General features: G+C 37.3%; 1 long non-coding RNA gene across 1 annotated transcript in view; it reads left to right on the top strand.

Annotated features, from left to right (window-relative positions):
- LOC141548883 (uncharacterized) overlaps positions 1-8,368 on the top strand; it is an 80,123-nt gene extending 71,755 nt beyond the window's left edge. Inside the window, exons 3-5 of the long non-coding RNA XR_012484141.1 lie at positions 1,310-1,393; positions 2,220-2,324; positions 5,449-8,368. This is a non-coding gene — a long non-coding RNA (uncharacterized LOC141548883). The remainder of the gene's footprint in view (positions 1-1,309; positions 1,394-2,219; positions 2,325-5,448) is intronic.
- The last annotated feature ends 5,376 nt before the right edge of the window (positions 8,369-13,744 follow it).

Genomic DNA, 13,744 nt, shown 5'->3' with positions numbered 1-13,744 from the left:
AGGCATAACTGGGTTGTTCTACAATTAAAACTTCAGTCCTGAAGTAGGGTCTATGCATCTGGATAGAGTACAATTAATACAAGATAGATTACAAACCTGTTTATGATACTTTGAGACTGACAAATTATCATATAAAAACATTTGAGGGTACCCTATACAAGCCTGTATATAATGAGTTTTAGTTGCTAACTGTTGTTCCCACACTTTTGTTTGTGTTATTATAGAGCCTAATGCTGCCCTGGCCCTCCAAAGATCCTCAAACACTATTCCTCCTGGTTCTGTTATCATATATATATGTATGTATATGTATATATATATATATATATATGTATATGTATATATATAAATAATATATAAGGGAGCCTTTGTACACACCACCTCAAGTATCAGACCACACAAACAACCTAGGCTCCCCCTTCCCAACATATTTAGTAATGTTAAAGTGAGCAATACATTCTTTTTTTTCATTGTTCAGAAAAGTGTCATGTAGTATCATTGGTGATGGGACAAATGGGACCCCTAAGGTCTAGGGGTTCATGACATGGACATGTATCTATGAGCATGAATATTTAAAAACAATTTCTTCACTGATCACCAGTGCACTTGTTCAAAAAAATTGAGCTTTTTTGTTAACAAAAAAGGCTATGCCACATGTTATTCCCACTATCAGTTAAATTACTATTAGAGAAATGGGCCTTTTGTTGCTACAAGATACATAGATACAGTCTTATTTATATTTACAATATGTGAGTGGTATGTTTTTCCCCCAAGATAATCAGTATCATTTACAGTTATCTGGGCCAAATGATCATACCAAGTGATAGGTTTAATCCAAGGTGGATAAGGCATGCAAATCCTAAAGCAATCATACTTTCATCTCAAAAGCACCCATTCTCCTCCATCATATTATTGTTTTCTTTTTCCATTGGTCCTTTCTTGAAGGTTTTCCCTTGATACTGAGCAGCTTCAAGGCTAGTGTGTTGACACATAAAGATGTTTCTCTTGGGGCCCAGACCGGTTCTGAATTTTCTGGAAGAACACAAGTATAGCCTTGACCCGGCATTAGCAATTTTACTGGACCAGCCCACTCACCCATTTTTGGATCTTTCCACATTACTGTGACATCTGGTTATTCATCTAATAACCTGTTCATTCATCTAACAACCTGTTCTTTTGTCCCACCAAATGTTTTTGTGTAGTAGTACATCCCTGATCGTCTAATGTCAAAAATTTTGTGATTTATATTACCTGATCCAATCTTCTTCTTAACCTATTCTCTATTCCCCATTTTTTTTTTCTATTTGTAAAGGAGGATCTTAATATCCTTATTGCATGTTTCAACAATGGCTTGCCCTGGAGGATAGTACGGGATGCCAGTAAAGTGATATTGTAGGTGAGGCAAAGTTGTGCAAAATTTTTACTAGTATAGGCAGGACCATTGTTTGTCTTGAGGTGTTTTGGAATGCCAAGAATAATAAAACAAAACAATAATGATCAATGATATAGGTGGCAACTTCTCCAGCTTGGGAGGTGGCCATAGCAAACTCAGAGAAGGTATTCACAATCACATGTATCTAGTGAAGATGCTCAAAAGATGGATAATGAGTGACATCCATCTGCCATATGTCTAATGGATGAAGGTCCCTCAGATGGTGGACTACTGACTCGATGATCTACCAGACAATGATACTTGAATTCAAAAACTCCAAACAATATTACAATATTCATTATAATCCTAAGAAATTTCATCCTAAAATAGCAAGTTTAGCTCTTAAGGATCACACATTTTAAATAAGTATTGATAATAGTAATCTTGCATTGATAACAGTCAGAGATTCATCCCCCGAAGTTCATAGCTTATCTTGATATCTGAGTAGATGGTTTTAAATTCAACATTACACAAATATTTTTGCTTTAAGATACTCAGTAATCAATAACCAAAGACTCAAGTTTTAGAAATTAAAAAATTCCAAATTGTATATTTCCTATAGCCAAAACATGTTCAGTTATTAACCATGTTCAAAGGGACAAAGGCATAGACTACTATTTTCAGAATCCCTTTAAACTGCAGGAACAGATATACACTATATAATTGCTATCAGAAAAAAATGTTGAGGGATTCTGTAACATCTTTAGGGAGGAGGATTATTACTAAGATTTCAGCCTTTTGTGCTGAACTGTCATGATTTTGTTTGACATTATATTTCTTATCTTTATAGTATCCCGATTTTCCTGAACTAGAACCATCGGTAAATGCAGTAAGCAGACTCAACAGGACAGTTCTTTTTATCTTTGGAAATATCCATTGATATTTTTCACAAAAGGTGAGTAATTTTATAAAGGGTCTGTGATTATCTATCTTAGCACTTAAGTAGAAATAAATTCTGCCACTCTTCATTCCGAAATATTAAAGACTTTACTTGAGATTTTGCATATGGTTGATGTATGATTAGCAAGAACTGGTAAATTGGAGATGTCGTTTGTTTAATTTATTCATTAGAGATGTTACCATTGTGATATATGGCATGAGTGACAAGGAATTGGTGGGGGAAATAAATCCATTCAATTATTCCCTGTGATTGATATAGGGCTGCAGTAGGGGGCATAGGAGTAGCAAATATTGCTTCTTGTACTTTTTCATTAGGAAGTATTTTTATTAATTGGGCCTCAGATAATTTTTTCTTTACAAGATATAGTTCACATTTTGCCTCTGAAGATGGAGTTCTAGGAGAGTTTTAATGAGAGGTCTCCTTATAGAGTGGAGAATAAATGGGAAAGTTGATGCATGGGTATCTGTAGTATAGGTCAAAGTCAATATTACCTAACAATCTTTGAAAATCATTAAGATTTTGTAAAGAATCTGTTCTTGTCTCAAATTTTCTGGGGTAGGATTATTTGATAATCCATGAGAGAGCCAAGATATAAAAAAGAGGCTTGTCTCTGAATTTTTCAGGTGTAGTTACCAAACCTCATGAATATAAAACTTGCTCTAAATCATGGATAAAAAAAAAAATTGAAATTGTTTACAACTTTACTACTATATAAAATACCATCCATATAGTGAATTATTTTGGAATCTGGATATTTCGGTTTGACTGATAAAATAGCATGGCTAACAAAATTTTTGGCACACTGTAAAATTATATTTAATATCTTGAGGTAACACTTTCCATTGAAATCTTTGTGCAGGTCCCTCCACTTTTATACTAAGAAAAGTAAAGCCAATTTTAAGTTTATCCTCCTTTGGAAGACAATGACTTTCAGGGGCCATTCAGCAGGCACCATGATATGGCAAGGAAGGCCAGGCTGAAAAGGGCCCATGGTGACCATGGTATCATTTATTGTGTGAAGGTCATGTAACATTCACCATTTGCCTGATTTTTTCTTTATTACAAATATTGGAGAATTCCAAGAGCTAGTAGAGTATCCAATATATTCTGTTTAAGTTGCTCAGAGACTAGTTGATATATAGTGCATTTAGCTTCTCCTTTGATAGAGGCCAGTGTTCTATCCACACCAGTGTGACAAAGATTGTTCATAAAGATCTTTAAAAAGGATGCAGTGCTTGACTGGAAATGCTAAATATGCATAATTTCATTTGTTCAAAAGTGTCTTTGATTTATAGGAATTTTTTCCTAAAACATATGGTTTAAAATAGCCCTCATTCCCTTCAGGATTTTTCCTATTTCAATATTTTAGCATTTTGTTTTGGTAATGATGCCTTGCTTATCTCTCTTGTTTCACATGCACAGTAATTACCAATAGTCCTCTTAATTCACAAGCAAAGGGAGAAATCCAATCTTCTACATCACATTTACTGAATTAGCAAGGCTGATGATAGCAACAGATTTTTATATACATTTTCCACCTCCTATTGGTTTTTCAGTTAATAACAAGCCAAATCTGGATTTTACAATCTCAGAAGGAAGCCATTACTAAACCAATTCAGGTAGAACCGAATCTATCACAATCAATTACATTTCCAATTTTGACACACATGCCAATTTTAAAGTTATCTAAAAATTAACCAGTACTTTAGTTTGTGAGATTCCTTAAAATCTACCCGCATAATTGTTTTCCCAATTCCCACAAACCTCCTGTCTTTTATAAGCCAGGAAAGGGTTAAGTGCCAATTCTTGCTTCATATGGATTTTTACCTTGAGGTTCTTCCTGGCATAATTCCACACACCTAAGTTCTGATAAAGTTACAGGCTCCTTGCTCACAAGAGTTTTTAAAGCACACTGCTGTCCCATTTTTTCAAAAGTTCCCCAACTCTCTAATCTCTTTCAGTCTATGCTCTTCTCATTTCTACTTTCTTAAACTCTCTCACTATTTCACTATATTAAACATATTTTTCCTTTTCTCTCCCCCTCTCATGAAAGCTGCTGCAGTCGGCCAGAAGGAGAGGGAGAAGAAGAAAAAGATTCTCTTTCCTTGCACTATCCTAATCTCCAAGACCCCCAAATTAGCTCCCAAATTACCTTACTCTGATCAAAGATTCTGAGCCACTCTGAAAGAATTACTACTCTGAATGAATTCCAATTCCAACAGTTCAGCCTGATATTTTTCCAAGCCAGCAATACAGAGGCTGCATTCTTATTCCTCACAAGCTTGCTAACTTTTAAGGCAGAACACAGAATGCAAAGCAGACATACACCTACAGACACACCCAGAAGCTTTTTCATACAGATTTAGGCCTGATATACTCAATTATTCCTGGGAGCTCCTCCCAATTTTCTTCCCTTTATATTTCAATGCTTCATTACCAATTTCAGAAAGATAAAAAGTGTGTGGGGGGTGTTCATTTACTACCCCAGGTCTCTTTGGGTTCTTTCTTTTAAGGGAAAATCCCAAATCCAGAGGCAAACATGAAAGCCACCAGAAGTTCTGGCATGGCGTCTGCTTCCAGGTTTGGATAGGGGATCCCCAAGAAAGGAGTTAAAAATCCCAGATGAACCCGATCTGTTTTCCTGTTATTTTCCATGTTCCTAAATCTTTGAAACTTCAGCTACCTCATCACTTACTTCATTCTTAACTTCTGTTTTTGTTAACATTCCCACAATTTCTTCCTCCTCCATAGTGCCACAGGATGCTTGGACCTTAATTACTTTTGTGGCCAAAGCCACCTCTTCTGGTTTTTGGATAATATTAACTTAATTATTTACCTGCTAGTTCCCATTTATCTCTATCGGTCATCCCTTCTTTTGGGACACTGAGAATAGCATTGTTTCCTAAAAATTCAACCAACTGTCCCAAAGTGATTAATAATCCTCCAATTCTTACTAATGATTTTAACACTTTCAAATAATATCATCTGTCTTTCTAATCTGCTGATGAGCTCTACCCCATCTTATCTAATTATTTTTATGGGATGCTGCTCAACTTTCGCTTTAAATTGGAGAAGCCAAAAAGTAGCCATCTCATGTTTTCTGTTTTCCTTAACACAGTGAACTAAAACTACATGTGAAGAAATTATCACCCTACCTTGTTAGCCGTCTCTTTTGAAGGACCGGAGCTCCTTTTTTCATCCAAGGCCAGTCACGGAAGGGGGAGGGAGGTTGGGGAAGAAGGGGGGAGAAGCTTTGTTTTCAGGTTGCTGCTTGGGTGCCACTTGCCGGGGACGCCTGCCTTCCTCAGCTGTGACTTAATGGCAGCTGATGTGAAGAGAGAGAATCAGGTGGGAGATGTGAAGAACAAACTCCACTTAGAAATCTGAGGGCAAGGGTTTATATTTTTTGATGAAAGCAATAACAAGCATTTTTCATGATCTCAGGAGTCACCCTGACTGTTTCCTCACTTCCCTGTAATCTCCAGGGGTGTATACTGTTCTCAAGGGACAGAACAGAGAAGCGGTGAGCCAAGTTTATACAGCCATAGGTTGGAGGACAAGATACAGGGAAAACCTGGGCTGGCCTTAATCCTCTGACTCATCAGTATGATTGTTCTTGCAGTTTGATGAAGAGGGTTCTTTTCTAATTCTTGAGGAGAATACCACTGACTTGGGTGGAGAAAAAAAACAACAAAACAAACAAAAAAACTGCTTAGAAGAAAGTAACTAGTATTTGAATAAAACAAAACACAGAGGCACCTTAGTAGTGATGTAGAAACGGGGACCTTCCTGCAATCAAATAAATGGCCTAGAGTTCATTTAATTTGCTTTGTTTCTCTATGGTTCCCCATCAGTAAGACAGGTTATATATCCCAATACAACAAGATGTTAGCAAGACACTGTCTTTAAATTTCATGTTGACACTCACCAAGTCACCTGTCCATCCTTCCATTTCAGGTCATATTATAATCTAGACAGGGAATTGTGGGTTTCTTGAAGAAAAAGCTCCATGAATCAAAACGTTTGAGAAATGATTTGTGTCTTGTCAGAGATATTTTTTCTATATTCCTCCTGACTTAAAGCAATTTTGCTATTATTTAAAATTTAAATTATTTCACTTGAACTATTTAAAAATATTATTTAACTTTAAAAATTGTTCTTTTTAATGGAAAACATTAAAATCTGGTCTGATGCATATCTGATATTTCAGCAAAACAATAAATTCATTCTCTAGAGGCCAATATACATATCTGAATGCTCACTGCCACATTGTTGTCAAATAAGTGTCATGGAACCTGACTGTATTTATGTTGCTCTCAACTCATAGTATAGGTTACTTTAATATATAATAATGGCATATTGCTACAGGGAAACACGATATTAAACTGTCATTCTGTTTTGGAAGACTTTTATGTAATAGAATTTTAGAGACCTCCAATTGATGTCACATTGATATCAGTATTGGGAAAAATGACAATTCCATCAGAAACAGAAGGAAATTGGAGAGTTGTGTGTTTAAGGGTATCTAGTGCATTCCTTGAGTTGGTTGGTTGTTGTCCTTTGTTCTCGAAGACCAACATGACATCACTGTGTTAGAGCCCAGTAACCTTGTGGCTGACTGTGACTGATTAGACCAATATGAGCTCAAATATGACCACAGGTCAGACACAAGTAGTCCCTATGAATGTTTGGGGTAGGCTTTCTAACTGAATATCTTGGATTTCTTCTGAGCTAATTCAGTTCTGCTTTGCTTAAAGAGCACAGCCCCTTTCTCTGATGAGGGCACATCATGTGGTCCTGTGCCAGGGTCTCCCATGTCATAAAATCAATTCTAAAATTCTTAAGAGAGATCTTGAGTGTCCTTGTATCGATTTTCCTGTCTACCTTGTGAACTCTTGCCCTGTGTGAATTCTCTATAAAACAGTCTTTTTGGCAAGCATACATTTGGCGTTCAAACAATGTGGTTAGCCCAATGGAGTTGTATGCTTTTTTAGCATTTCTTGAGTGTAATACGTTGGATCCACTCCTCATCTTTTTCTTCATTATGGAGATTGTTGAAGTTAAATAAATTCAATTCAGTCTTTAAAGCCACAAGATTCAAAATCTTTCCTTTTGTTGTTAAAGAATCTAAAACCATGTGCCTAGTATTTCAGTAGAAACAAGAAAAATGTAGTGACTTTTCTCAGGATTTTGATATAAAAGTGCAAATTAGAGTTTCTTTCAATTGAATAAATGTCATAGAACCAACATGATTCTTTCCCTTTATTTGTGGTTCTCGATTGATGGATAAATTGGTTCAAAATACCAGAAAAAGAAACTAAGAATAAGCCAATACATTTAACTCTCATTTAATTTCTTGAGGAAACAGAACCAAGAAAAAATATACACAATAACTATAACAATGTAAAAGAAAGAACAACATAATAAAAAATCAAAAGAAAATATAATAGGGAGAGGAATCTAGGAAGATGAAAGAGTAGGTCAGAAAATTCTAACTTCTCCAGATGTCTCTCACAAACAAGACAAAATAAGTGCCTCTGGGTGAATTTAGAGCAGTTAAAACAAAGATTTGGGCAGAATAGTTGTCTTCCTGGGAAAACCAGAGAAGACCTGAAGAAAGATCCCAGCATGGAGGTTTGGTCTGTGTAAAGTGTAAACATTTCCAGGTTTGTTCTGCTGAAACAGCAAACTAGTTGTTGGATTGGAAGATAGCCTGGAAGAAAAGGGAACCAACACATGTCTCATGAGTACAGAAGCAGTGAAGTGGGGCTGTACTGGCCGTGAGTACTTACAGGGGAGTGTAGTTCTTGGTTTCCATTCCAGGCCAGAGGGGAGAACCGAAAAAGGACTTGAGGCCAGAGGCACCATTTCCCACACCCCAGGACTACAGGTGATTATACTAACAACTGCTGTAAAGAAATTCTTAAAAATGTGTAGGGCAAAGGAGAAAGAATCTGAGCAAAGAAAATTACTATATAATATGGAAGATGGAGGTTCATCTTCAGAAAAGGACAATAAAGTAAAAAAAAAAAAAAAAAGTCACTTAACCCCAGAGAGTAATGTCATATGGTCATCTGCACAAAAATAATTTGAAGAATTCAAAAAAAGACTTTGCAAATCAAATGGGATGGATAGAGTAAAAAAAAAATTAAAAATAGTAATCCAAGAAAAACAAGATTATGGAATCATTAGTCAATCAACTAGAAAATAAGATCCAGAATATTAAGGAAGAAAATGACTCCTTGAAAATTAGAATTGGGCAAGGGGAAGCCAGTAAAATTATAAGAGACCAAGAAATAATAAAACAAAACCTAAAGAATGAATAAATAGAAGAGAGTGAGACATCTCATAAAAAAAAAAAAAACACAATTCATAAGAAAAGACAACCCATAAGATAAAGAACAGATCAAGAAGAAAAAAATATATAAGAATAATCAGAGTACCTGAAAGCTGTGATCAAAAAAGAATCTTGATAAAATCATACAAGAAATAAAGAAAATTAGAACAATATTAGAACTTGAAAATATTAGAACAAGAGGGGAAAGTAGAGGTTAAAAATCCCCACCAATAAATGTATGAAAGAGATCCTGTGAGGAAAACCTACAGGAACATCATAGCTGAATTTTAAAGTTCCTAAGTCAGGGAGAAAATGTTATGAGCAGCAAGAAAAAATACTTCAAATATGATGGAGTTACAATTAGAATCACACAAAACCAAGTAGTGGCTATACTAAAATACTGCAGGTCTTAGAGGATTCAATAGAAATAAAAATATAAATGTAAATATAAATATATATATATATAAAAGAACTGGAGTTGTGATTGAAAATATCTTCCTAGCAAAGTTAAGCATAATCCTGAACAAAATAAAGTGGATATTCAATGAATTGCTAGACCTTCAGGATTTTGTTGGGGAAAGACCTGACTTAATAGAAAATTTTACTTACAAGATTCAAGAGAAATACAAGGTAGATGTCAAAGAGTAACTATAAGGTAGTTAATAAGCACAAACTGTTTATATTTTATAAATGGAAATGTAAACTGTATATTTAAGATTTTCCTTAGTCATTTGGTAGTTCAAAAGAATGATTTGGGTAGAGCTGAGTAAGGTGTGATTTTAAAAAGCAAAACTGAGTAGGAAAAGATAAAAAAGAATAATAATAGTACCCAAAGCAGGTGTGAGAGGAAAAACTGTTATCACAGAGAATTAGAGGGGGGGGAGGGCTGGTAGGTATGGAACTGTACTTTCACTGGGAATGGGTTAAAGAGGAACTATACATATATATATATATATATATATATATATATATATATATATATATATATATATATATATATATATATATATATATATTCTAAATCCAGAAAGTCAGGAGATCCTGAGTTCAAATCCATCCTCAGACACTTCTCGCTTCCTAATTGTGTGACCTTGGGCAAGTCACTTAGCCTCAGTTGATTCACACACAAAAACAAACAAACAAAAAAAACCAAAACCGAAAGCCCACCCAAAAAGAACTAAAAAGATGGAGCAGGACTGTAATGAAGATATGTGAGAGAAGCCTCTCCCTTAACCCGGGCTTTGGGGAGGTAGGAAAGCTCCAAACGTTTCACATTACACATGCTTTGGGAGTTTTCCCGATGTAGCACCGATATCCCAATTCTCTTTTTACAATATACTATTTGTGATATGAGACGGCTCTCTGGGAGGAGGTAACAGCACTTCAGGTACCTATGAGGATGTAAAGAAAAAGAAGATATCAATAAAAATACATTGTTAAAAGGTGGGGAGCAGTCAGTTCTCACAGGTGATTCTGTCTCTGTTAGGAAACCCACTGATCTGGGCTGTGAACCAAGATAAGAAAATGTTCTTTTCCGGTGCAAATGTCCATGCTGAAAAAGCAGCTGGAGAGGTTGGAGCATGCGGTGACTACCTGACTCCCGACTGGCAAAATCCAGGACTAAATGGTGTCAAGGCCACATAAGGCTGGAGAACGGTTTTCCAAGGTCCTCCATCTCCTTCATTTGCTTTGCAGTCTGCATGAGAAAGTCCGGGGAGAAGGGTGTGCATTCACATGTTACAGGCACTATTCACTGCTCTGAAATTGCAGACTTCCTGGCCTGCGCTACTATTCCAAAGGTTTGCCTGCAAACATTACCACCCCGGAGGCACTTGAGACAACAACATGCTGTTGTCCGAAGCCTTTTGTGCCGGAGAAGTGACGCACCTAAAAGGAAAAATGCCGTAGGTTTTTGGAGCTGGCCCTACGGGAATTGACTTTGCAGGATTATGCCTGACAGACCATCAGTAGATATTTATTAAGTACCTACTATGTGCCCGGTACTGTTCTAAGTGCTGCGGAGATGAAAAGAGACAAAATCTAGTCCCTGCCCTTCAAGGAGCTCATAATCCAGGAGGGGGAAACAAATATGTGCAAACAAGGGATAAACCTGATAAATAAGAGAAAGCAAGAACTAAAATTACGAGTTTGGGAAAGGTTTCTCGGGGAAGATGAGTTTTTAGTTGGGACTATGGTAAGAGATTTTTCCTTGTGTGCTGTTTCTTTTCAATGCTCAATGGAAGCTCAAAGCAGTGTTAGGGAAACAGAAAGAACGCATGTGAAAGAATACATTTGTAAATTTTTGTTCTTCAAAATAAATAAATCTTTGAGGAAAGAAGAGAATAAAAACAAAAAGGTGCAGGAGAATCATCATCTCTAGGGGAAATCAAGGGTACTGAACTCACTTAATGTCAAAGAAAAGGCCAACATTTTTCAGGTAGCCAAAAGGGTTAACATACGGTGAAGATAGTCACAAAAAAGTCGCAACCTTATCTTGGTGACCACTGCATGGAGAACCAGACCATTTCCTAAATGGCCACTGGGCTGCACACACGGAAGCATCAGTGGTCACCTTTCCTATCCGCACACATCTGCGTTCTCTTTATCTGATTTTTGTCTAGGAGCTTCAGATAAAATGAAGCTGCCTTTGTTACATACTGAAGAGGATTGGCTGAGTGGAGAGGTCAGGAGATGGCAGGAAAGCTCTAGAGCTACAATGCTACCAAGTTCTTTGCATTTAAAAGTCCACCAAGGCGCTGCAATTCTTGCCAATGAAAACCATCCCTTGTCTCCACCTTGTCCACAATGCAAAGACTTGAATCAAAGCCTCTGCCACCAGGGAATTCCAAACAGATTAAAAGTAGGCTCGTCTTATCCGGGAGCCTAGCATGAGCAGACATCTCCAACCCGGTGACCACATTTGGGCTTTTCTTGGCAAAGATGCTGGAGTGATTTGCCCTCTCCGGCTCATCTTATAGATGAGGCAAACAGGGTGAAGTGACTTGCCCAGAGTCACACAGCTCATAAGTGTCTGAAGCTGAATTGAACTCAGGAAAATAAGTTTTCCTGACTTCGGGCCCTGACACTATCCACTGTGCTGTGCCACCTACCAGACCTTTTATAAGGACTAGAAAGGAAGATTGGAAACACAGTCAGAATGTGTAATAGGCTGCCTGGACCTTATGGAAAAGAGTACATTTCTGATTGTTTGGATTTTGAACCACATTGACTTTGTTTCTTTAAAATGCTTTCCATCTTCTACTTTGTGAGGAGTCACTACCCAATACCAGGAGACGCAGGCCCCATCATCACCACTCATTGGCACTCCCTTGCGGCCCCATTCCTTACCCACAGTGGCAACCCTTCTCGGTCATCCCTCCCCTTGGCGGGCAATAAGGAAGGACAGATTCCCTTAGCAATGCCTGGAAGCCACAGATGCAGGCCTCTTGCTCCAGCTTCGGATGATCTGATACACAAAGAGCTCCGGAGGGAAAATGGTGTTTAAGTAGTAAAATGATGCGTCCACAGACACATGACTGGTGTCAGAGGGAGGACAAGAGCATATAAACTTTCTGCTTTGGCTTCTCAGCCCTCTGCTTCATCAGGGAAACTCAATCATCTGGACTGCTACACCCTAAAGGCAGTATAAAGGGCCCGAGCTTTGGTGTCAGAAAACAGAAATCAGGACTTCAAATCCCAATGCTGTTACTTACTAGCTGTAGGACTTTAGCGAGGGAATTAAAATGTTCCAGATCTCATCACCTATATAATAGAGGGCTGGACTCCCCTTCTAAGGTCCTTTCCATCCATGTGCCCATGAGCTCTCTGGACTTAAAGGAAGTCAGAGTCTCAGACTATGACTTGGACTTACAGCTAGACAAAGACCGGTAACAATCTTATGGTGGCACAATTGGAGAGAGCACAGGGCCTAGAGTCAGGAAGCCTCATCCTCTGAGATCAAATCCACCCTCAAATACTACCTGGGTGACCCTGGGCAAGTCATTTCACCCTGTTTGCCTCAGTTTTCGCATCCGTTAAATGAGCTGGAGAAGGAAATGGCGAACCGCTCCCAGTATCTTTGCCAGAAAGATCCCAAAGAGGCTGACCTGACTGAAACAACAACATTTTTGTCAGACCTTTTTCATAATCCTCACAGATCGCTTTCTGATTATTGAAGTAATTCTTTTGGCAGACTTATTGTGCATTATTCCTGTTCACATGTTCTGTCGTCCCTCCTTCAAGCTCCTTTTCACATCCTACATTCCCTTTCTCAGTATCTGAAATACATTTAGAGTCCTTTCTTTCCTTCAAAGTTGACCTTAAACATCTTCCAAGAGGAAGCTTTCCCCAATGCCTCTGGCTGCCCCCGTCTCAAAAGCACCTTGAATTTACTCTGTATGTATTTTATGTGTATATATTTTTTTTCTTGCTCAATAAAATAAAAACTCCTTGAGGGCAGGATCTACTACATTTTTGTCTCTGTATCTCAAGTATGCAGAATTTGCCTGGCAAATAGTAAGTTGGTGCTTAATATATGTTTAAATACTTGAGTGATTCTGAAACATTATTATCATCAAAAAGGCCCAGAGAAGGAGGTTGATGGATCACATAGTTGAGTGAGAGATGAATGGATAACCCTAAATGCTGAACCCATATACATGAAATATGGAAAGATCCATAAGGAGCTTCCATCATATTGGGCCATCCTTTTGAAAGACATTGAGGAGAATCACAGAGGATGAAAGCCTTGGATAAACTGCAGTCTACACTGAGGTCTGTCAACTGTGCCAGATACTGTGCTAGTACAGGGAATAGGTAAAAGATAGTGCCTGACCTCAAGGAGCTCATGGACAACAATTTTACAAAAAAGCTATATATGGAACTCTGATGAATGTTAAATTTTTATGTTTTAGATGTGTCTCCTTTGTAGATTTTATTTTTCACTTTGTTCTCTGCTATTTTTACCATGCTGTATCACTTAAATTTCTTACATGCTAACTTTTCATTTGTGTGATTAAAATAAAATTGCAATATGGGTATATCTATCTATCTATATGTATATATATATATATATATA

The sequence above is a fragment of the Sminthopsis crassicaudata genome, chromosome X, assembly GCF_048593235.1.
Source record: "Sminthopsis crassicaudata isolate SCR6 chromosome X, ASM4859323v1, whole genome shotgun sequence".
In the NCBI taxonomy this organism is placed as follows: domain Eukaryota; kingdom Metazoa; phylum Chordata; class Mammalia; order Dasyuromorphia; family Dasyuridae; genus Sminthopsis; species Sminthopsis crassicaudata.
This window is presented reverse-complemented; position numbering and strand designations above follow the sequence as displayed.